The following is a 26450-nucleotide window of genomic DNA, read 5'->3' as shown; positions in this document are numbered from 1 at the left end:
TGCATGCAGAATTAAGCAACTAAAATATCTTGAATGGAATTTTTTTGAATGGACACTCCGCGTCCACACTATCGTTTTCAGCTGTTTTCACAGAGCTGTGCATCCACATTGAAACGGCCGAAAACACTTACGTTCCAGTACTGCGCATGCGTTAAACGCAAGAAGATTCGAGCTCCCCAGTTCTGTCTGCCGTTTATTTACTTTCCGGCTCTTTGAAACGTTGCGGCAAAATGTTGAGGAAAAGCACTGAGTTTTTTAAATGGACTAACAATGAGGTGGAGTTGTTGCTGCAAGTAACACAAAAATACAAAGTTGCAAAAACGATTGAGAATTAAAGGATCTGAAGAAAAGTTATCTGGAGCATGTACAAACTGATATTAATCTTTAATAGGGCTGGCAAAATTGAGCGCAAACAAAACAACTGCTGCATAATGCCCTCCGCTATCTTGGTTTAATTGGTCACATGAGTGCATCACATGACTAAAATGCCTCATCGTTTTCGAAAGTCTCCGTTTTCGCTGTCCACACTGCGACGCGAAAGCACCGTTTTCAAATGTATGCGTTTTCGAGAGTGTTTTCAAAACGCAGCATTTTCCTTGAGCAAAATCGCCGTCTCAGTGTGGACGGAAGGCCAAAACGGAGAGAAAATGATGCGTTTTCAAACAAAAATGCATTAGTGTGGATGTAGCCTAAGACGCATGGCCTTAGACCACGTCCCAAAAGCCAGTCTGACACTGAGGATGTCCAGGTCCTCACTGTCACCTGCTGTCCAGCTCACAATGCACTTTCTAGTGCAAACGGATAAGTACCCAATGCAAAATGAAAGCTTAACGTCTGTACTTTGATCACAAAATGATAGATTTCAAATCTTCGGTAGTGGTGTACAATGAAAAAATTATAGATTAAAAAAAATGGTGCAAATGTCCAAATAGTTTAATGCGGCCTTTGTTATCCTTAAAATGATGAGTTATGCTGTGTAAGATTGGCCACAATTGCAAAGCCTCATAATATTGTCACGGAAACTGTACATGTTGCATAAAAAAGCCCTCTGCTGCAGCATCCTCGAATTTCCTGGAGGGGCTGATTAATGTTATATGGAGTCATGTCTAACTTGTTTGTGTCAACAAGTCAGAAGAAGTTAAAACTGCATGATTTTCCTGTGACGTATGATCGGGGAGTCTGATTCAGCGTCCTAATCATGGTCCCTCAGGCAAGACCCCCCCCCCCCCCCAACACAGAAATAACCAACTGCTGCTTTATGCCTCTTGCTGACTTAAGTCGACACACAGACAGACACGTGTGCAGGCATGGGTGTAATAGCAGAGATGCACACAAAATGCACAGACAGGTGGACAAACACCAAGGCAGATACAAACAGGTGTTAAACACCCACACCGCACAAAAACGCACCGTCGTTTTTCTATAAGTGATTTATCTGCTCTAATTTGGGAAGAATGAAACCCCATAATAAAACACAGAGAAGATGATTTTTTTTATTCATCTCAGGACAAAGCAGGCCGTGGCCCTTCTCTTCATGGTAGAAAGCTTGTATAAACACCGCCAATGAGTTTGGAGTTTTCCCATTACCCCCTCACACCCTCTCATCATCTCCACTTTGGAATCAGCACGCTCGGACAGACAATGCACCTAATGAATGTCTGAAAATTCATCGCCCAGCGCCTCGGAGAACCTCGCTGAGAATCTTTCTGTCACCATCCTCTCCTTAATCAATTTACAGGTCGTGAGCCTTGGGCTTAGCTAGATGATTATTGTTATGGCGAGGCGGGCGTGCTCGCCGCTTGCTTGTCTAACCTCACTAACACCCCCAGAGCAGCCGGCCAGATTGAACGATAAAGTCGTCCCTGCAAACCCATCCTGATTTAAAGCCCCTCGTAAAATTGATACTTATTTTTCTCTTCTGCGGTGCTCACTGAAGTGCGATATCATAAACTGCTCCTCCTCTCCTTTTTTTCTTCTTCTTCTTTTTCTCATTTGGAGATTTAAGGCTGTGGGTCACAGGGGTCACTCAGCAGGGCTCTCTCAATGTCAGTGATCATCAAGCAGTTGCCTCTTAACTCTGGGATTCTATTCGGCTGAAGGGAAGAAAAATGACTGGCAATCCAGGTCTGAGTCACTGCCAGCGCCGAGAAGCAGAACAGTGAAGGATGCCTGCATTGGATTCTTTGAGTGCTTTGAACAATTTTCATTTTCATGAGTCTTAAGTGGATATTCGGGGGCCTTATGACCCCACCTTTTTTTTTCCCTTCTCTGTCTCTTCATCACCCAGCTCACATAGGGAGGCGTACTAAAAGATCACAGATGGGCTTTGTGCTGCACTGTTATTACCTCCCTCTTAGTATGTGAGCTGCAATACCAGTGGGTCAAAAGCTGTCATAGCTCCTAAAAGTGACTGACAGACAGAAACATGTATGCAGGGCTGTAAAATTGACTGAACAAAACCTCACATACCTCAAAAAGTAAAAAAACAACACACAAATGGAGACACAGACAGGTTTTCAAACTGAAGCGAGCTATATTGTGCAAAAGTCCTGAACCACCCTACACTTTATTCTATTTTGTCATGGTTCTGGGTCTTTGGCCTGTGCTTGGTATTCTGGACTTGTGGATCTTGTCAAGTCAAAGTCACAGTAAACTTTATTGTCATCTCTGCTATATCCAGTGCAGCATACAGAGAGACGAGACGACGAGGCACCGGCTACATCAGTGCAAAAAAAAAATCTAATAAATAGATATAAAAAGGAGTAAGAAAATAAATAAATATATGCTTAAATCTCTCTCCTTTATCCGCTGTCCCTCTTTCCAGCCATGTCTCAGTGTTCTGTCTCCTTTACCTGTTCCCATGTTCTTCCCTCTGTTTCTCGTCCTTTGTCGTGTGTTCCCATGTTTGTTTATCCCTGTCTTAGCATCAAGCCTCTGTGTCTTAGTCTGCATCTCCATTTGTTTCCTGTTTTATTTTGATAGTCCTTGTCTCTCGTTTTTTACTTTCAGTTTGCTTTCCTTACCTTGTTATGTCTGCTGTGTTTCCCAGCTGTCTCCACTCCTATATTTTCCCCCTTGTGTCTATATCGTCTCAGTCTCCCCTTGTCCCTTGTTAGAGTCTCTGCTCATCACCCCTTGTGTCTCTCAGGTTTTCCAGGTTTAGGTTATTCATTGCACTTTGTTTTGTCTTTTGTACTTTTATGTTCAGCTTAAATAAAGGGCTCGCCTTTTGTTAAACTAGTTCATGTTTTCCTGCATCATCTGCATTTTGGTCCAGTCTCTGCCTTGGTAATTTTTCCAAGGTGCCAGCGTTTCTTGTAATATATATATTGTTTGTTAAGCCACTTAATGCTGAGTCATTCAGGCATAAAAAGGCATCCAGCTCAAGGGATGAACCACTGCTGTTTACAAATAACATTCCAATTTCTTCAGCTAAATATATCAAAAATACCAATGATGCTACAGTTTGACAGGCATACCTGTTAATTTTTTTTTCATTTAAAAATAAATTGGTTCCACTTTCATTCGTTTAATTTTCCAACTGGCAGCTTTCTTATAATACTGCACCACTAACTGGTTTGATATTTTGGTCATAAATGTGAACAAGTAATATCTGATAAATACCTCTAATCAAATCCTAAGCTGATGCACTGACAACCTCAATGAAACCAATAATGGATGCTTTGATTGTGTTTTAATGTCATGTCTTTAAAAGAAATATCGTTTTGCACCAATCACGTGCATGTATCACGTGCAGTGTGGTCTTAAAAAAACTGAGGAAACTGGACAAGTAGAAGGAAAAAAAAGTGGTAGTACAGCAGATAAACAGTATTTCAAAGTCATGTTATTAAGAAACAGGAAAAAAAATCCAATAAAAGCCTGATACAGGACCTGAAAGATGCATCTGGCCCTTCGGTTGATCCATCTGCTGTTTGCCTGAGCCTCATCAGAAATGGTCTCAATGGAAGGGTGACTGTCAACAAGCTGTTCTTAAGGAAAAAACAGGAACAGGGAGAAAAGGCTGAGGAATACCAGACTACAAAAGAACTGGACTGAAAATCAGTAGCAACAGTAAAAATATTTTGTTGCCTATTATTGTACTTTATGTATTTATATAGTTCACTCTTTCTGTATGTAGCTGTTGTGAGAGCGCTTAATAAATACATTTTACCTTCTTTACCTATTTTTTTTATATTATATTTATGTCATCAAAATGCATCAGGAGGGGATCAGGAAAGAGCTACAACAGTGAGTGTCGACAGCCATCTGTAAAACATGGTGGAGGCTCTGTCATGGTTTGTGGCTGCATTTTTTCCAGGGGCATTGGCCTTCTTGTCAAAATTAATGGAATTATCAGCACAGAAAAGTGTCGGATCAATAACGCAATACCATATTGAAAGTATCTGGCAGTGACTTTATTTTTCAGCATGACAGCACCAATGCAATCAAAGCATACCTGGATAAACACACAACAGAACACTAGAGTCACTGACTGGCCTCCCCAGAAGCGGGACCTTAACATTATTGAAGCAATGCGGCACCCGCTTAACAGAGAATTAAACAAAAGGCAGCCAGCACCCAAAGAAGACTTTGAATGTTCTTCAAGAAGCCTGGAGAACTATTCCTGAAGACTACTTAAAGACTACTTGAAGCAATAAAAAAGTGACCCAGAGAGTGAAACACTGAAGAAACTGGGGAGAGTTGAACACTAAGAAACACAGGGACAGAGATCAATGATATAAATAATTAACAAAAGCCAGCAACATTACACTCCATAAGAAAGTGGATCCAGCAATATTACAGAACAAATAAAGCTCTATGGAAATGTCTCTTGTTTTACAGGACAACAAGCATTGGCACAGACAGTTGTCCCAGATTCCTCCCTGACATGATGTCCACACTCCCATTGGGCTGTTGTGTTTCAGTATCATGCTGAGGATGTGTGCATGTGTAATGCAGTGAAAGGGACATTACCAGGGCTTGCATGGAGGGAAATGGAGGGTTCTCAAGCACTCAGGGACATCTGGATCTAATTTTTATCCACTTTTAATTGCATGGATGCATTCTCCTTCAACGAAGCAATGTACTAAACTTACTCTAAACGCCCAACCAAAATACACTGAATCATAATGAATAACTTTACTATATTTGAAAAGTGATAGTCCAATTCATCATAATACTTTATTTGTACTTTTGACACAATCTGCGTTATTATTGTCCCCCTTTTTTTTTTTTTTACACATCACAGATACACTTAATTCTACTCTACTGCCAGCTGAATACATGAATACATTCAGGAAGAAGCAGGTAAGATTATTTCTTTTTATTTGTTTCTTGTTCTTGTGTGGGCAATACATGTGGGCAGTTAGTACTGAGATGGGAAACATCGAGTCCAAAAGTGAAGACCTCCAAGATCACCACGTTTCTTCTCACTTTTCAAAGCCTACCCAAATCCTGCCAATTCCTATTTTAGTACCAAACTTTACTGAAAACTTCCACTGAAAATCAGTTGAGCCAAGAAGACTGAAACTTGGACACTGTGGTGGGGTTAGGATAAAAAAGATATGTGCTTCACTCAACACTCAACATCTATGTCATAGAATCAGATTTTCATTACATGGTACAATGTATCCAAATTATATCAACAACATCCTGATCCAGTGTGTGCACAAAACATAAATACCACAGTATCATTTACTTTGTATAAAAGGCCCCAAAGTTCATAGAATAGTTTATTGGTGTTTATAAGTTTATATAAGCTCATTTAAGATTCAGTCTTCTGTCAGTTTGGGCCAGCTCACCTTCTAGTGACATCATCCGGTTAGTAAGGTGGGCAGTTTAATGTCGGATGAGCAGTGTTGGTCCGGAGGGGGTGCACTGATTCCTGGGGAATGTTATGTGTGCGTAAATGACAAGTAAGTATTGACCTGTGTTGTATTTTGCCTTTGTTTGTGTCAGTACTGTAGTATGTTACCATTTAGGAGCTAATGTAGTCCATAGTTGGAGCGGTAGGCCACGCATGCAACGCGTGAGTTCACCCTCATTTCATATGCTAATTTATGTTGTTAGCTTACCCCGGTTTAGCTTTGTTGACGTATGTACGGTCGCTCGTATGTCCATAACGTCATTCCTGTGTTATCAGACCTTCTCTGTATGTTGTATGTGATGCTTGTGATTGTTTACTTTAAAGTAGTGGAGTTTGTAGCGAACAATAAGGTACGAGGATTAATCAAATAGCGATCGTAGTTTGACCGGAAGGATCGCGTTCCCGCTTGCCCTTCACAATAAGAGCATTACGACTGATTATAATGGGGGCGCTTTTATTTTGTACAACTACCGGAAGTAACCCATGTCCCCACGGTAACTTAACCTCGCACTAAGGCTGTTTAGTTGCATAGTGTGAGCAGTTTGAAGTGTACTATATTTTTCTGATCTTTATATTTGATTATGTTGATTATGTTATATTTGAATTTACATCGGTCATTGTAAGTGCCGTTTATATTCCACCACAAGCGGACACGGTCACCGCCTTATGCGAGCTGCATGAGGCACTCACACAGCACCAGACACAACACCGGGACGCTGCGCTTATTGTGACGGGGGACTTTAATAGCGCCAACCTCAAACGCGCAGCGCCGAACTTTTATCAACACATCACCTGCCCCACCAGGGGTGAAAGGACACTGGACCACTGCTACACTACGGTCAAGGACGGCTACAAGGCACAATCCCGCCCCCCGTTTGGCAAATCTGATCACGCCGCCATCTTCCTCATGCCAAAATACAAACAAAGGCTGAAACAGGAAGTTCCGGTTCAGAGGAAGGTCACGCGCTGGACGGATCAATCGGTGGCCGCGTTACAGGACGCACTCGATGACGCAGACTGGGGCATGTTCAGAAACAGCTCCGACGATGACGTCAACGTGTTTACGGAAGCGGTTGTGGGATTCATCGGGAAACTAGCGGATGATACCGTGGAGACAAAGACTATCACAACGTTTCCCAACCAGAAGCCGTGGGTGGATAAAACCATCCGCGACGCTCTGAGATCCCGCACCGCTGCCTACAACACGGGACTCATGACGGGGGACATGGACCCGTACAAAGCCGCGTCATATAACGTGCGGAGGGCGGTGAAAGAGGCGAAGCAGCGCTACGGGAGGAAACTAGAGTCACAACTCCAACAGAGTGACTCTAGGAGCCTGTGGCGGGGACTAAGGACAATAACGGACTATAAAGCACCAACAACCGGTATGACGAACGCGGCCGTGACTCTGGCAGACGAGCTGAACACTTTCTATGCTCGCTTCGAGGCTGCAGCTAAGGTCTCCAACAATGCTAGTGTTAGCGGCGCTAACGGCTGCAGACAGGAAGATACTGCCAGCACCGGAAACGTGCTCGTCATCTCCGAGCATGAAGTAAGGAGAGCCTTCAAGAGAGTGAACACCAGGAAAGCAGCAGGACCAGACGGCATCCCAGGTCGTATCCTAAGAGACTGCGCATACCAGCTAGCTCCTGTGTTCACTGAGATATTCAACATCTCTTTATCTCAGTCGGTGATCCCCACATGCTTCAAAGAGTCCATCATTGTTCCTGTCCCGAAGAAACCCCACCCTGCTTCTCTCAATGACTATCGCCCTGTAGCCCTCACCTCAGTAGTGATGAAGTGCTTTGAACGCCTGGTCAGAGACTTCATCATTTCTTCACTACCAGACACACTGGACCCACTACAGTTCGCTTACCGTCCAAATCGTTCCACAGACGATGCCATCTCTCATCTCCTCCACACATCACTCACTCACTTGGACACTAGAAGGGGGAATTATGTTAAAATGCTCTTCATAGACTACAGCTCTGCATTTAACACCGTAATTCCCTCCACACTCACCACCAAGCTGGAGCATCTGGGACTCAGCTCATCTATGTGTCAGTGGATCTCCAACTTCCTAACTGGCAGACCACAGGCAGTAAGGATGGGCGGACATGTCTCAGCCTCCACCACTCTCAGCACTGGAGCCCCCCAGGGGTGTGTTCTGAGCCCCCTGCTGTACTCTTTGTACACATATGACTGTGTGGCCACTACCAGCTCCACCACCATCATCAAGTTTGCTGACGACACCGTCGTGGTGGGCCTGATCTCTGATAACAACGAGACGGCCTACCTGAAGGAGATTAGGAATCTGGAGAACTGGTGCCAGAGGAACAACCTCCTTCTAAACGTCAGTAAGACAAAGGAGCTGATAGTGGACTTCAGCACTAAGCAGGAGAGGAACTACCAGACCCCCGTCATCAACGAGTGCCCAGTGGAGAGAGTGGACAGCTTCAAATACCTCGGAGTTCACATCACGCAGGACCTGTCATGGTCCTGTCACATCAACACCGTGGTGAAAAAGGCCCGACAGCGTCTCTACCACCTCAGACGCTTGAGAGACTTCCAACTGCCCTCCAAGGTGCTCAGGAACTTTTACTCGTGCACCATAGAGAGCATCCTGGCGGGAAACATCTTAACCTGGTTCGGGAACAGCACCATGCAGGACAGACGAGCTCTACAGAGGGTTGTGCGGTCAGCTGAGCGCACCATCCGCTCCGAGCTCCCTGACCTGCACTCAATCTACAGCAGGCGGTGCTGGACCAAGGCCAGGAAGATCGTGAAGGACCTCAGCCATCCCAACAACAGACTGTTCTCTCTGTTGAGGTCAGGAAAGCGATTCCGCTCCCTGAAGACCAACACAGAGAGACTGAGGAGGAGCTTCTTCCCGCAGGCGATACGGTCTCTCAATCACACCACCACACAGTACTGACCCACACATATGGTTCTTACACACACTGGACTTTCTGGACTTTGTTTTTGCACAACACTGGTCACTATATTCTTCATTTCCAGTTAATACTTGTACAGCTGCTGTTATTGTGTATATATTTATTTAGATTTAGATTTCTTCATACATTCTTATATAGTTCTATATTGTGTATTGTGTATTTTGTTGTACAGTTATTTTATTTTCAACTTTAATTTATATATTTTATCTTATTCTTCCCAGTTAAATTTACCCTTCATTCTAATTTGTGTTGTACAGTTATTTCATTAACCTTAATTTATATTTTATTCCTTCCTAGTTAAATTTACCCTTTTTAATTTTTCATATTTATTTCCTATCTTATTCATAGCCTTTCCTTTTTTGTTTTCTTTAGGTCACGAGCAGTTGTCCAAGCATTTCACTACATATCGTACTGTGTATGACTGTGTACGTGACAAATAAAATTTGAATTTGAATTTGAAATTTGAACTATATTGTATTATGTCTGTATTTGAGTGTTTGTCTTGTCTATTCTCTTTATTTGTTGTTATTTCCATTGTTTATTTCTTTTGTAGAAAACCACACACACACCTATGTACACCCGCTGTGTTTACAGCCGCAGAAATTGAATGGTGACAATGAAGTGCCTCAAACGGAACCTCAAGCTCCCTTCTTCTTTCATACTCTGGGACAGTTTGGCCTTGTCATGATTCGAGTTTTGAGGAGAAGACAAACGACTGCATGGTCTCAGTAGATGTCAGAATAGTGATTTTTATTATACATATGTACATATGGGGAAGATGAGCATCACAAGCCTTTTAGAGCCGATCTCCCCCGAACAAGCATCTCACAAGGCTTTTATTACAATGATGACGTCAAGTCACATGATAAGTATCAGTCAGTTCTCAGAACTCAGGAAGTTCCCCTCACTCCACAAGTTCTCCTTATAAGGCCTCCAGATGTTTCCACTCAGCCCAGCACTCAGAGAAAACCAGTGTGTGTGGTGTGTATATCTATTCGTGTCTATTGTGAAAGTATATCTATCAGAAAACTGTCCTCAGACGACCCTCCTATTCTTACTAAGTGTGTGTGTACACATGCATGTGTTATATAAGAGCGTGCATGTACTTTAAAGGCCTGTGTACGTGCAGAACTGAACATAGAACTAAGGCAGGGTCCAGCAGGACCCACAGGCTTCTGAGTGGTTACAGAACTGTGAAACAGCTTTAAACAAATAACATGAATAGTACAGAACAACAATAGACTGATTAAAGTACTGATAATCTGTGTAGATTAATGTTAACATAGATGTGGTTCAAAGATTATTCTGTCAACTGGTTCAACAATGGTAAATGATTAATGATTGATACTTCTGATTATAACTGTGATCATAAGAATACAAAATAAAATATCTCCTGGTCACATTCCTCCTCTTTGGGCTGGCTTGCCAGCCCAACTCACACCAGGATTTGTTTCCAAACCAAACAAACACGTTATGACACTTATCAACCCCAACACCTCCGTTGTTTTCCAATTTTCCCACAACCCAGCTGTTCTTTTAGCTTCAGACTCGAGTTTCAGCCTGTCACGCTTCAGGCCCCTTTACCACCTCCTCTCGGAGTGAAGAAACGCCCTCGGATTCTTCTTTCTTCGACTTCCGGGGTTAGACCACCCTTCAGTCGTTACACAGATCTGGGGATTATTCTGCCCCACTTTCAAACAAAGATCTGTGTGTCTGTTTTCTACTGCACCCTTCTCACCAAAGCAAAGCAAACATTAGCAGCACATTGACCGTAGTCAGCCATCCACATCCCATAGGTGCTATAAAAATGGGTGTGTGTCTCACCCAACACTCTCACCAGAATACAGTGCAATAGCCTCACCAACTCCTAACCCATAAACACCGTTTCTTCACACATCCGCCCAGAAATCCTGTAATAGAAAAACATTAAAAACTGTAACCCTGTAGGGAAGAAAATGTAAATGGTAACGCTGCGCAGTTACCTCTGTAAACAACACAAGACACAAAAATGGCATTTACAGGTTCACTCATCCTCGAATATTTTGTCATCCTTCTACTCCTGTAAAAAGAAACACACATAAATTCATCCACCCTTTTATCCTATCTAGGTGGAGGTGGTTAACCTTGAGTCATGGTCTAGTCTTGTCATCTTTTACCAGTCAGTCCGTTTGTTTTTATTTCCAGTCTTTCATCCATTCATCCTTCCATCCATTTCTTTCTTTCTTTGCTGATAGTGAAACCTGTCGTCGCATTTAGTTTCCACACTCAGCAAAATGACGTCATCTCAAAAAGAAAACAAGAACTTGAATTTGGATTACCTCGCTAAATCCTTTTTTAGACAGGGACTCTCATTTCTAATTGTCCCCACAAGTGTTTCCTCCAGAACCCATTTCAATGCGGAGAAACTCACTTACAACAATTTTCTCGCCGACGTGTAATGCTTGTAATTTCCGATGTGCAGATCTGCTTAAACAAAAGATTCACAAACAAAAATCAGTGCACTGTTCAAAATATAAAACAAAATAAAATGAAAAATAACAAAAACAAAAATACCAACGCCCGGGTCTTAGGACTTGTCACTGAATATTCCTCCCATCAATAAAAATACCCACCTAAACCTACACAGAGTCAAATCAACACCACCTCAACCTTTTCATATTCATAAACCTATATGTTTTGCGTTCGTGAAACAAAATTGAACCGTTTCCATATTGAGTCATTTGAGCTCTTGAAATGTTTTAATTCTCTTAATTCTGCCAGTTTATTTCAACACTTATTCAATGACTTTTATTCAACTGCTACTTGGTCACTCAAATTTTAGCTGTTCAAATTGCCTAGAGTTCAACAAAGTCTAGATCCCCGTTATCATGAAACTTGAACGGGTGTACGATGATTTACTTACAGTAATTTAGAATCATCACTCAACCTAGCTCTACTACTGGCACTGCGTGACTTTTCTCACACTGGAAACCAGAATTTAGTACAGAACTTTAATACCTCAGGCAATCGTGTTCAAGGGCTGCCCCCCCCTTTCTCTTCTTCTTTGTCCGTGTGTTCCTCCTTTTATTAAATCTCCATCACAATGATGTGGCGCTCTGAAATAAGACTCACACTGTTAATTCATCGTTTTCACTCTGCATCACTGCTCAGGCTGTTTTCTTTTCTTTTTGGTGTACAGTAAACAATTGAGTCGAGGCCTTAAGCCCCAGATATCTCGCACAGGCATCGTTTTCATAACCAAACCGCTCCGGACTCTGCTCCCCAGACCACACAAATGCCCTCTGGGCTTATTATTATAGCAAATTCTGTATTTGACTTTGTCGTGTGCAGCATTGAGCCTTTGTCAGTAAAGCATTCTTCATTGCAGCAGCTGGAGCATTGTGTGTCACTTCTTAGTGAATTAAATCAACATTTTGATTTTGGTGCATGGGTATGTATCAGTTTTCACTCCCTCAACGAGTGCATAAGTGTTCATTTGTGTGTTTCTCTTCATTCTAAGTCGGCGCATGCAGAAGTGTGTGTTTGTGGGTTGGTGTATGTTTGTGTTCATCACCTTCCTGTTCTGTAGTTTAGGTAAACCAGCGGCCTGAAGCATGCCCTGGGGTCCTCCCCTCCTCTTTGGGTCTGTTTTCATCCGTTGTTGCAGCTGCCTGCATCTTCTCCTTGTAACTTGACCCTTTTGCTTCTGTAACTCTTTCAGGGTTTGCTCCTGCTGTTGGAGCTTTGTGTCAGGTCTGACGACCTCCTGCTCCAGCAAGCTTCCGCCTGATTACAAGTCCTGTACGTGAAACTCCAAGTCTGACTGATGAGTTCAATTAGCAGCCAGCTCCTCCGGAGCCATGCTCAGTTTCTGTTCTCATGCCTTGAGCTCTTACTGAGGGCAAAAACCTCAGAGTCTTTTCCTTCCACGTCAGATTGGAGTCTATTTATGCTGTCTTTACTTTGCTCCACGGCCTTCTGCAGCTCTGCTGTTCGGCTCTTCTCAGAGGTCAGCATTCTTTTGCTCACCCTCCCTTTTCCTCCGGGCTTAATGCGCGTCTCGTCACAGCTCTGTCAGCTGACGCAGTCTGGGAATTTCCCCCGTGTAGTGAAACGGGCTTTAGGTTTAGTGCTCCCCGTCTCTGCTGCATGAGATCGCTTTTTTGCAGCACTGTTGACATCCTCAAGTTGTTGTTGTGAGTCCAGCTGCTGTGGCCTTCAGGGGTCAAAGGGTCAAAGATGGTCGCGGAGAGGGCAACGATGGTAGAGGGGACGGTAGGAGTCCAGGTCAGCTTCGGCTTTCAGAAAAAACAAAAACAAAACAAAACAGGTGAACAGGAAAATGATGTTGTGTTGGCTGTGCTGTGTTGGCTGTGTTGGCTGTGTTATCCCGAGAGGGGAGAAACAACGAGGTCTCCTTTCCCCCCTCTTTTGTTTTTTCTCACCACATAATCAACTCATGACCCCTCAAGTTGACAGGACAACACAGGCACGTGTTAAAATTCTAAGATCCTGTTTAGAAACCTAAAAAGGAATTTTCTCCCATTCAGTAGTCATATGTCTTAAACAATCAACAAAAACCTGTCCCAATTCGACCCCTTTAACCACTAAATTTGTCGTGTCCTCACTTAATCATCAGACCAGTGTCTTTGTCTTTTCACGTTAAGTTGTCGTCCTGCAACCCAGAGAGTCTATTTGTCAGTAGTGGATAAACTATATCATTTAAAAACAGGTGTATGTTAAGTGTCGCTACTTTAATCTTGCATGTACGTGCACATGTATGTAAGCTGTTTCTTCATTGCATGTATGGGTGCGTCTGTATATAGAATAAAATAGAACAGAATTCAACTTTATTGTCATTGCACATGCACAGGTACAGGGCAACGAAATGCAGTGTATGGGTTAATTTAACTTTTTCTCAAATGAGGCATTTCTCTAACACGCACATGTGTCTGTTCCTCACACTTCTCATACCTTTCTCTGGTTGTGTGTGGTTTTATTTGTTTCAGTCATTTACCAGGAACATCTTTTCCTTTTTTCCATGTCTTCCGCCAGAGGTTAACACTGGTGAGATTCAGGGACACAGCACCCAGAGCAGTTCAGCGAGAAAAACCTGCCTAAAACTACATTCTCTCTTTTTTTTCCGGGAGGGGTGGGGACAAGTCTGGTGTCCAGCCGTGACTTTTTAGCCAAAGCTTGGCCTGTCTTCTGCTGCCGTACTCAGGTTTCCAGGTTAAGAAAAAACACCTGTATGAAGACACTAAACATACATTTAGTATTTGTATAAACATAACTGCCTAAATTATTGAACTCTTGAGGAGGGTTGATTTCAGAATCAGAATCAAAATCAAAAACTTTATTGTCATTGTCATGAGACCAACGAAATTAAGAATGGTCCCCGATCATTGCATCATCCCTAGCAATATCAAAATATAAACAAAACAATAAAATTCAATAAATAAAATAGATAGAATACTTAAAATACTAAGTATTCCCACAGTCATGCTTCAGACCGTGCATAGATTAACACAAGAGTGGCATGGTGGACATTTTTGTAGTATTCAGATGTGTTATTGCAGTTGGATAACAGCTGTGGTTGAGTCTATTAGTCCTTGCTCTGATTGCCCTGTACCGTCTGCCTTAGGGCAACAGTTCGAACCGGGAGTGGCCAGGATGTGAGGTGTCTTTTATGATGTTTTGGGCCTTTTTTAAAACAGTGGGCGTTGTTTGACTCTTTACTAACTTTAAACCCCACCATAACAATTTCTCACTCACAAACTTCTATGCATCCATTTAAACATGCGAAGCCAGCACAAAATCACACACATACCCCTACAGCAAAGCTTTAACATAACCACAATCCAACTCCTCCCTTAAACGGGAGAAATCACCCTGAATCAACCAACTCTATATAAAACGTCAAACAAAGATAAACCACAAACATTTCTACACTTCTGTGTCTTCCACGCAGCACAATAGGCAGAAAAACACCGATTACTCACAGTCTATTGAATTTATACTTAACATCACAACAAAAGAAAAACCTGCTCTTTTCACAACTCTCACAGCTAAAGTCGCCAACTCCAAAACCACAGAATTAAATCAATATAGTCAAAACTCTTACCCAGAGCCTCTGAAATAATAAAAAATCACCAAACACTCAGTTACTCTTTTTCACTCGCTCCTTCTCACTCCCTACTTCCTCATTCTGCATACACGCTCGCTCCCGCGGACCCGCTCGGCCCCGCGGGCTCACTCGGCCCCCACCTTTTTTCTCTCACAAAGACAGAGAGAGACCCTTTTCCTTTTTTTTTTTTTCTCCAGCACACATACACACACAGAATCCCAACTGAGAGAAAGAGGGAGAGAAAAGAAAAGAGTTTGTAGAAAGGAAGTTTTTAGCAGGAGTTTCAGATTTAACAGATTTATAGAACTTATTTACACACACAGGTAATTTATAATCTATATACACACGGGCCCGCATAGACGTCATATGTATAAAATATCTCCTGGTCACAGCCTTAAGTGGTGTTCTGGCCGACACACCGGGGCGACCGCAGTGCTCAAAGACTGAATCAGTGCCACAGCCGTGCCTATCTTTGATATCTCCACTACACTGGTATATTTAATACCTTAATGGAGGTAAATCAGGGTCAAATGTTTTATTCAGTTGAGAAAATGATTTGAAACTGATATTCTAAGTTTTAATATTTAAAAACTGGAAAAAATGTGTTTAAAAGACAAATGAATAATTTTATTTTGAATAAACTTTTTTGTTTTCATGCAAATCTTTTTCTTAACAGTTTTTAATTTTCAGCTTCAAATTCATTTTTTAGTTTCAAGTCTAATTTTTTTTCAGTTTTCAGGTCTTTTTTTTTTTCCAGTTTCAGACTTTTGATCCTGGTCGCTAAGCTATAAGAGTGATGAACTCCGTAGAGAAATAAAAGAATCACCCGCTCATTTCTGTATATTACATTGAAATTAAAATCCCCCATCCCCCTTAATACACCTTTATACCTTACTTTATCTTTGACCTTAATGTATATCAATATGTTACAAACATTAACTTATCAATATATTCCATTATATGATAATAGGAGAAACTGTGTTTCGTACCTGTTGGCTGGTGCCAGCAGCATCCCGAGAAGGAGAGGTGGTGGAGAGAATTTTTAACTTGTAATAAATGTGACAAGGCAGCTGCGTCTACCCCTTGATACACACCCACAACACAAAATCAGAGTAACAAATCTGAAACTGGAAAAAAGGGTTTGAAACCAAAAAATGACTCTGAAGCAGAAAAAAAATTAAACCGTAAAAAAAAAAAATGCATGAAAAATAATAATTTATTCAAAATAAATTATTCATTTCTTCTTTTAAACACATTTTTAAAAAACATTTTTAAATATCAAAACTTAGACTTTCAGTTCCAAATTACTTTTTCAAATGACTGAAACTTTTGATCCTGATTTAGATCCATATGTCACGATCCTGGGTCATTTGACCCAGTGTTTTGAGTTTTAATATATTTTGATGTTTACGGTTTATGTTTAAGTTCATTAGCTTATCGAAGTTCAGTTCTATTTTGCCTATGTAGCCCTGTCAAAGTTCATTTTTTATTAGATTCCCTTTGTGCCTTCACCCCTGTGTTTAAGTCTCCCTCGCCTTTCATGCGTTTCGTGTCTGTGTGTCGATGTTGTCAGTCTTGTGTTGCCATGTCTGTGTCTCGTTATATTTCCTGTTGTATTTTGAAGAGGTCTGGTGTCCCCTGTTCATTGTGTTTAGTTTCACTTCCCCCGTGGCATCATCATGTTAATTGCAGTCAGCTGTTTCCCCATGTGTTTTCACTTCCCCTGATCACCTCCTGTATGTATTTAGTCTGTGTGTTTTCATTCATTCCTTGCCAGGTCATCTGTTGTTTCACATTTCCAAGTTTTTAATGTGTTCATGTCCAGGTTTGTTCATGTTCAATTTTAGTTTTCCCAGTTTAGGTTAATAGTTTTACATCAGTTTGACTTGCCCTTTGTTCGTACCTTTTGTTAATTCAAGTTACTTTCCAAGTTCCATTGTGTCTGCGTTTGAGTCCACTATTCACACTCCAGACAGTCTGCTTCCACACACTGTGACACCATACCACTTCTCCCTGAAGGACATCACTTTCTTAATCCCCAAGAACCAGTTTTAGCAACAAAGGATTGGACCACGAGCCTTGATCTGGTTGAAGTGAGACAGAGTCCATTCATATTGTCTTCAGAAGAGTCCTCTGAATCACACTTAGTCTGCCCATTCACCCAACACCAATTGCCTTGCCTTGGGAAACTGCCAGAGGCAAAATGTTAGGACAGCATAACTCCTGGGAACACTGTAAAGTCCTCCGCTGCGAAATGGAAAGTTTTTTTCCTAAATTTGGGGAAAAAACTGATATCCCTCCTTGTCAGTGAGTAGGAAGACAAATATAACTCACAAACCTGCATGTTAACTCATATGGTGTAACATGTATAAGCAAGATGACTTGATATAAAGGCTGGACAAGGACTTGAGAGCTCTGGCTCTGGGTATAGACCGAGTTGTCCCCCATTCAGAAGGTGGGTGGTTTAATTCCTTGGCTTCATTAGTGCTGTAGTGTCCTTGGGCAAGACATGGAACCTCAAAGTGCTACCAACATGCATTGGTAACTGTGGGAAAGCACTTAAGGCCCAGAATAAAGCTCCGTATCAGTGTGTGAGTGAATGAGCTTTCTAATAAAAAGTGCTTTGAGTGCTCACAGTTGAAACATTCTGTCAGTGTTAGTCCATTTAAAATTTACTAAAAGATGAAGCACTGACTCTAAGACGTCTTTGTGCCCAAAGAACAAATAGGTTGTTATCACAGTTTGTAGAAAAGGTGGTAGAAGTTTATAATATGGCCAGAGACAAAGGTTGTAATTCCTCCAGCTTAAAATTACTTTATTTCAATGTATTTTTTCTTACATTAGGCGATCATTTAATCTATGCAAACATATTTACTGATAGCTGCATGAGAATGAGAGGGCAACAGTTCAGCTATTTACAGGAAATAAGTTATACTGTAAGTCATACTAGCATGCTAGTACATTGCAAACAAACATTGTTAACAGTAACCTCAGTGGTGGGGAGTGCAGTGCAAACAAGAAATAGACTGTTAGCTTGTAAAGGAAAAGTTTGAATGTGTTGAAATGTTGTGGTTGCAGCAACTGAATGTTTTAGATGGTTTCCTCCTTTTACTTAGGCACACAGAAATGGCAATGTCTGTGCTCGGAAAATCAATTCTCACATTCATCTTCATCACAAAAGGGAAAAAAGAAAAAAAGAAGTTAAAGAACAGTAAAAGGAAAAAGGCACACAAAAAAAAGGAAATAAATGACTAAGCTATACATATAAAAAAATGTAATAAACAGTTTATTTTGGGTTCAACCATAAAAAAAACCCATTTTATTTGCATCTTTTTTCATTCATGTCAGTTTAAATTTTTTATAGTTTTTGCACTGCCCTTTTGAAAGTTATGGTTGATCAATGTTTGTAAAAGAAAAATATCTAATTTGCTCTGACCTATGCCCTGGAAAATTTAATGTTTCATTAATTTTTTTCTTATAAATAGGAAAGCAAGAACATTCCTTATTATATTTGTATTTGTAATATGAAGCCAAACTGAATAGTGTAGCAACCGTCATGTACATATATTACACAATGAAAATGTTAAACGGCAAAGTTAACGCATGCTATGGCACTTAACAGTACAGAGTATTTATTGTGAGATGTAAAATTTTCTATTTTGTTTCTACTAAAATATCAAATATAGAAGTTGTGTACTTACAGCTCCATCTGTACATATTTGTAAGTAAATGAAATTACACCCTATTTTCAAAATCTAGGATGTAGCAGGTGTTTTAAAGCGCTAACACAGAGGCAAAGACTTTGGTCATTGATTTCCACTGGTGCCTAACTGATTACAGTTGATACCATCTTTTTGTAGTAGCTGGGAATTTTCAAAGATTAACAGCAGGATGAAGGGAGATGAGTGGCTCCAGATACCTAATTGGGCCAAAAAATTAGCATATACAGCGTCATTCAGTGGCAACATTAGTTATATTAGCATATACAGCGTCATTCAGTGGCAACATTAGTTATATTAGCATATACAGCTTCATTCAGTGGCAAAATTAGCTATATTAGCATATACAGCGTCATTCAGTGGCAACATTAGTTATATTAGCATATACAGCTTCATTCAGTGGCAACATTAGCTATATTAGCATATACAGCGTCATTCAGTGGCAAGATTCAATTAGGCTCAACATGTCCTACAAAAGTAGGCACAGTTATTGTGCATACTCTTTTCTAAGATAAGCTAATTGGCTGCTGCACCAAGGTTTGTTCTACTAAACAGCTGTGAGGGGAATATCGTTTTTTTTTTTCCCAAGTGCTGTCAAGATGGAATAGATTTACAGATTTACTAGATGTTATAGTCCCATTATCAGGGACTATAACATCTAGTCCTTTTTACTGAAATAATGTTTTAAGTGTGTTGTTAGCTTGGCAGTTTTGTAGATACTGTTCCAAATTATGCCCTTTACATCCATCCTTTTTCTTTTTCTTCCTTAGGATTCCTCTCATCCCCGTGCGTTCATTTCATGATTTAATTGCCAGACTTCTACATAATTATTGTACAGGCAAGGTGTGTGTATTCTTGTATTTCTGTCCTCATAAGGACCAAATACAATTAAAGAGTTTGAGAAAGGATTTTTTTTTTTTATAACATTTTATCAGCGAGGGTCCTCACAAGTATAACAAATGCTATAAAGCACCTGTAAAGTGCTGGAGATGAGGAAAAGGACACACACTTGAGAAGATATTTACTTTATCTAGAGATCTGATTTCTTTTTCATTTGACCGCCTTCTACTGGTTTTTGATTTTCTGTTCGCCTCAGTGTGCTGTGTTTACATTCCCCCCCTTGTCTTTCTTTCTGCTTTTTTCTCTCTACCCATCGGTGTTCCTCCGCCTCTGGCTAAATCTAATTTTCTTTTTTTTTTTGGGGGGGGGGGGGAGTATTTTCAAAGCGCTTGTTGCAGTGAGAAAAAAAGCTAGATTCTGCCCACTACAAAGCACTGAGAGCCCTGCTCTTGTTTGAAATCTTGTGGGCTTATTGAGCAGCTTTGTGTTTTGACAGGAAGGAGGAGCTGTGTTTTGCTCAGGTGCTTCAGCTTGGGCGGGAGAGCAGATAGGAGAAACATTTTTGATGTGTCTTTATATGTGAGCATCTTTTACCCTTTATGCCATTATTTGACATTAGGAGGTCATGTTATGGCCTGGGCATTTATGGGTGTTCATCAGGCCACGTAAAACCAGAGTCATGATAAACAATATATACGCAGCGTTTTTTCCTCAATAGTGTCGTCACGTTTACTGTCTAAGGACAGCGCAGCAAGTACTCTCTGCTTATGACCAAAAAATTAACAAAACAAAACAAAAAACTGCCCTTTCATGTTGGTGGAATTTGGTTGTTTAGGAAGAGGGGGAAGTTTTAGGAGTGACGGCGAGAGAGAGAGAGAGAGAGAGAAAGAAAGACAGCAGAAAAAGAGAGAGAGAGAGCGAGTTTCGAGATGTGAGAGATTTGTGACGTTTAGCATGTTTGGAGTGTGTAGTTAATGTGTTGTCTTGTGTAGTTAGTGTGTAGTGTTGTGGATAGTTTTGTGTTGTGTGTCAGAACAATGAGGCGACTGCTGAATCAAAACAGGATGAGTGATACACCTGCTGTCAGACCTGCAGGTATCAGGCTGTGATGTTCTCCTTTATAGTGGACAGAAATATTTGGAGAGGCACAAATATTTGTGTGGCATCTTATTGAATGCAGAACAGCTGATTGTTATGTAAATAGTTTGAAATGGTTTTAAAAAAAAGGGTAAAAAGGTAAATGGCTGCAAATAACTTTGTTGTTTGCAAAACTTGTATGATTTTTATGATTTTAAAATTTACAATTTATATTTGCATTTAAAGTTAAGAAATATGATTCAATAAACATGTTTGTGGTTGTTACAGTAAAAAATATAACTTTTTCTACTCTGATTTTATGTTTTTTTTAAATCTGATTTTAGATCAATTGTGTTAAGACAGTATGTCAAAATGAAAAGATAACTGTAAATTCAGACACCTGAGGTTGTGCTGAAAAGAATGATACCAAACAAGGCAAAGGAAATAGTTTTTAAAGGTGAAATGTAGAGGAAACATCAAAAGTGGTTAAAAATGGCCAATTAAACTTTTTTTTTTTTGAAAGTAATGCAGTAGTTACTTTTCAAGTAATTAATTACTTTTAGAATCTTATAACTCAGTTACTAACTCAGTTACTTACGTTTTCAAAGTAACTTGCCCAACACTGGTGCTTATAGATGAAGGAACAGATGATAAAGCAGCAGCATGAATTCATTTATATGTGCACAAAACATACATATTATAAGAGGAGTGGCTGAATAACCAGTTTTGCTTAGGAAGGTTCCTAACTGATTTCAACTATCTGCATGGGAGCCATAAAAGGAGCTGGTCAGATTCTCTAGAAATGGTGCTTTATTAATTCCTTTATTACCTCCTTTAGCACAGAGTACATCTGGATCTTTATGAAAGGAAAGAAGATAGGGCAGTTGTGACTCGGGAGGTAGAGAGGGACATCTACTAATCTGAAGACTGGTAGTTCCTCCGACTGAAGTATCCTTGGGCAAGATACTGAATGCCCTAGATGTATTCATCAGTGTGCAGCGTACATGTTAAAGACGTATCATAATTCACAATGGAATAGTTACAAAAAACGAGCGATCAACATAACCAACAGTTTTTGCAGAGGAAATGTTAAGTTTTTCTTTGCTGAGGATATGTTAAATCCAAAGGAGACACTGCTTCACTAAAATCTGCTTTTTAAAAATTTTTTTTTTTTAAAGTTTTCCTTCTGTGATGAATCCATTCATCTACTCATTATCTTAACTGCTAATCCAAATGCAATGTATCACTTTGCGGGGTGGCTGGACTCTGGCCCAGCTGTCGTAGGGTTACAGCCTTGACAGTCTTTTTCAGGATTGTGTGAAGAACATATGAATAAAATAAATAAATGAATAAATGGACTCCATTCCAGATTTAAATAACATTTTTAAACAAACCGTATGGTGCAAAGAAAATGAAATCTAGACGCCATAAATGCTTCAATTTTTTCAAATTTTCAAAACAGCATTCAGGTTCATTTTACAGAAAAAAGTCTAACTAGGGTTCTAAAGACACATGTTTCCTTCATGTGCTGTGTCGGTAAAGCAAAGTAATGCTAAAAAAATATGCGACACTGACCCAGACTAGCTGTGGGGCTGACCTATTGACATAGCAGGAAGAAATCAATACAGAGCCGATAAAAACTGAATATAGAATACACCATAAAATATAAATAAATCCAAAAGATCTTTGTGCAGCTGAGTTTTACATAATACATACAATGGAACAACTCTAAAATGGTTAAATTAACAAATGTGATCTGTTCTTATCTGAGAATATCTCAACAGCAGTCTACATTACATTAGAAGCTCCTTAACTCAAGTGATATGAGCTGCTTAGTGAGGGAAGAAAACATGTTTAGTGCAACACTCGCAGAGGGCTGATTGAGATCCCTGCACGCCAAACATAAACGAACGCTCTGGAAAACTGATTTGCTCTTGACATGTTGAGCTTGCCAAGCAATTACAAACAGCATTAAAAATGTAATGAACCATATTTGCTTCTGGGCCAAAAGAGAGAGAGAGAGGACGAGAGAGAGAAAGAGAGAAAAATTGGTGTTGAGGATGAAGACATGCAAAGATACAGATGATAAAGGAACTTGATGTGCCGACTATCAGGGGTAGGCATAGTCGAAGTCCATTTTACTTACAGTCTAAATGAATCTACGCTTTAAGGCTAATTGCTGGAACTCAAGTTAATGTTTACGGTAAGATGAAGCGTATGTTTCAAAGCAGTTCAAAGTATTTGCACCCTTCATACTGAATTTAGATTATTTTTGGCACAAAATAAAGTAACTTGACTAAATTTGAGGGGGTAGGGACAAATAAGTAAATACTTCAGCCTACTCCTTTTCAAACAAATAATGGAATGATATTTTGTAATGATTGTGAAGGCACATGTTTGAAATGTTTGAAATAAAAATGAACTGAACTGAACTGAACTAAATTTAAAACACAAATTATGACAAATGTAAATTTCACTTTAAGGTTTATCATTTTTGTAGTTGTTTACATTAGATGACAAGCATAGGGTTCTGACAAGTTCTTTCTCATATTTCTTTTTTAATCAGTAGCCCATTTGTGCGGAGGTTACCATTGTTGCTTCGCAGCAAGAAGGTTCTGGATTTGAATCTTTCTGCTGCCTTGGATCTCCCTGTGTATTTGGGCTATATGTGACAAGCTAAAGTAAAAAGTCATGGTCTGTTGTCATGTTAAAATTCTTTGAGTTATACAGTTATGATGGCTGAAGTTGCTTAATTTATTCTTTATTGTTAAAGTTGAGTGAAAAACAACAACAACTTTATTTATATAGCACACTTAAAGACCAAGGGTACACCAAAGTGCTTCACAATAGTACAGCAGATTAAAACATGAATAATAAAGGACCATTAATAATGTACTGAATATGCTAGCAGGTCAATGGCACTAATTAGGCAAGAATAAAAGTTAAATAAGAATTAAATATCAAATCATAATCAATAGAGAAATATGGATCAAGTGAAGGGATATATACAATGATAAGTAAGTAAAATGAAGATAGTATAGGATACATGCATTAACTAATTGGAAAAGCAAGGTTAAATAAGTGAGTTTTTAGCTGTGATTTAAATGTTTGGATGGAGTTGGATGCGTGAATAGCAATGGGAAGGATGTTCCACAATTCAGGTGCAACCAGGGCACGGTCACCTCTAGTCTTAAGCCGAGATCTAGCCTGGACCAAGGGTAACTGGGTTGATAATCTAAGGGCTCTCCCAGGGGTGTATGGTCTAAGGAGTTCAACGAGATAGCTAGGCGCTGTATGATTTTGTGAGTTTATGATTTTAAAGGTAAGCAGCAATATTTTACATTCAATATGGTATTTGATAGGGAGCCAGTACAAATCAGCAAGGACAAGGGTGATAGAGGCAAACATTTCCGGTTCCAGTCAAAACTGTCAGTGATCTACAAACTGAGCCTTACCTGCTAGCCTAAGATCTATTGTTTTGTTTGCAAGTGTAAATTCTCACGGATTCGTCACTCTCGTGATTATTTCTCTTCTTTCTTCATTTGCATAAAGTTATTAATTGGTAACCCTGTACTTAGGTTTACCATCACTTAATATGCCTTTATACTAAGGTACAAAATTGTTACCGTTTGTCAAGGCCATGGCATTAATCCCAAGGGTACAAATATGCATCCATTTTCAAAGGTACAATGACATCAACTTAGAGGTTGCCGCCATTGTGAGAAGTAATTGTGCTTAAGGTAGTATGTTTACTGAGCATATAATTCCTTAAAAATACTGTGAGAAAGTGTAACAACCTAATGAGGGTGCTGTAAGGCAAGAGTGATGAAAAAGGACTTGGGGAGAAATGGTAGAGAGGTGAGTCAGGGACAAAGATGGAGAATTGTTTAGAGATTCGGTGCTCCTGTGTGCAAGGTGGCTGTTTGTAGACCACATGAAATGCAGAGCACTAATAAAGGGCCTGCAGCCACTGAGGGGAAATTGAATTTTTATGGCAGCTCATCAAACATAATTAAAAGTTTGGGATATACAAAGGAGAAGTGCTACGAGTGTAGACACAAAATGTGGCTTTGTGAATACCTTTGTCTATTAGAGATAAGTGTGAACACTTTGCAGTTATTGAGCCAATTATAAATGGGATTTTGTCAGTGATGACTTGGCAGATCAACTTGGAACAAACCCGATCAGGTCTGCTGATCCAGTCACTGTTAGTTATTGTCATTAGGAATAATTCAAACACTGGGATTGAAACATCATTAAATTTCCTCCCTAGCAGTGAAACATTTACTGGAAATGTGTTCAGTTATGTTTGTGTGTGTGTGTTGGGAGTGGGACAATGCCAGAAATTTATTGGCCGGCACCAATCCTCGATACTTCTGCTAAAAATGTTCATGATCTAATGATCCGAAGTAGTTAAACGTAAACGCTTTTATTAAAATGTCATTTAAAATACTGACAGGGTAGCAGATCATGTTAACATTATATGTTGTCGAAAAAGAATGAAATGTTAGGATTTTTGCCAAGTAGCTTACCGACGTTAATGTCCCTGTGAACTTTCTCAACTCACATTCTTTGAACAGATCTGGATGGTGGCCTTTGTGCTTCACAAAATTGAGAGCATTATCACTCCTGGGTCGCTCCTTCTTGAACACGCTTCCATCACCGACTCTACTTTTCTTATCAATGAGTCAGAGCTTGCTTCTTCTTTTTCAACATGAAAAGACAGATCAGAACACTTTTAGCAATATGCTGCCCCCTTTGGTTTTGGAAGAATTGCTGCCTCTGTACATGCGATTCCTACAGTACCTACTCTGTCAAAGAAACCAAGTACCATTCGGTTTCGAGAATTTTGGTCTTGAATAGTACTGTAATTATTGATATCCCAAGTGTATGTGTCATTAACATACCCCGTCATAGCTTTAGGAGTTCAATCATGTTTGGTATGTCTATGTGTATGTTGAAGTTAATCTACAGTTTGTCCTAAAATTTTACAACTTGTGAAATTAAGCATCTGTACATAACTTATACATTAAACTACACATTGCCTCAAATTTAATCTTCTGCTAGCTGTGGCAGCGCCTTAGGTCTCCATCTGCTGTTACCACTGATGTTACCTACATTAAGCTTAAATATTTATGTTCAGAATAACCACATACCAATAACCGTTTGGTAACGTAAGGCTTGATGAAAGTAGTCCCGCTTTTGCATACATGCTGCGGCTCAACATCAAACAAGTTTTCCAACATGGAAGAAAAAAATGTCAGCTTTCACTTGAGTAAAACATGAATGCAATCCACTTTGGATAAGTGAAATGAATGGTGTGGTGTCATGCAGGAAATAAGAAATGAGGAAAGTGCTTGGATGAGAAATAGCAAGAGAGGAAGAGATGTAAGAAAAAGACTTCACAGAAAGCGAAACATCAGAGAGAAAAAGTGCAACTCAAGACACAGAGGAAGAGAGTATGTGTTGAGGAGCTAGAAGGAGAGAGGGGGAAGCTATTTTTCCCCCCATCGGATGACACTCAGATCTAATTCAGTCATTTGTCAGCCACATAGGCAGTATAGCGGGCTAATGGACTGGGAAGGCATGAGAGACACAGGCTTAGGGAATCCCTCAGTTGTTATCTGCGGCAGGCATTATCAGACCTACTAACTGAGAGCTGGCTGGCAGCAGAGCTGCCACCAGAAATGGCACTGCAGCCAGAACAAATGGGCACCATGGCCAAAATTGTGAAAGTTGGGGGGGGGATGATACAAATGACTGCAATATGCAATGCAAGGGATGCTATAACAGCTTTACTTAAAATCGAAATTTAAGAAGGATGTGACATAAACTAAAATCCAGAGAAGTTAAAGAAGCAAAAGGTTACTCCCACAGTCCTCCGCCCA

At 40.1% G+C, this 26450-nt stretch overlaps 1 protein-coding gene and 1 long non-coding RNA gene across 3 annotated transcripts in view; one reads left to right on the top strand and one right to left on the bottom strand.

Annotated features, from left to right (window-relative positions):
• The window catches only part of gramd4a (GRAM domain containing 4a), a 471921-nt gene that overhangs the window by 381853 nt on the left and 63618 nt on the right, over positions 1-26450 (top strand). The gene's annotated exons all lie outside the window — the stretch shown is intronic.
• Positions 11208-15759, bottom strand: LOC309691729. 2 transcript variants are annotated; one of them, XR_014272102.1, is made up of 2 exons: positions 13774-15759; positions 11208-13097 (listed from the first exon to the last, which is right to left on the bottom strand). It is a non-coding gene; the product is annotated as an uncharacterized lncRNA (long non-coding RNA). The 2 variants fall into 2 exon arrangements; XR_014272103.1 differs by having other exon boundaries at positions 13817-15759.

The sequence above is a fragment of the Aulonocara stuartgranti genome (assembly GCF_965226115.1).
Source record: "Aulonocara stuartgranti genome assembly, chromosome: 17".
NCBI classification, from domain to species: Eukaryota; Metazoa; Chordata; class Actinopteri; order Cichliformes; family Cichlidae; genus Aulonocara; species Aulonocara stuartgranti.
The sequence above is the reverse complement of the archived record's forward strand: the minus strand, read 5'-3'. Positions and strand labels throughout refer to the sequence as shown.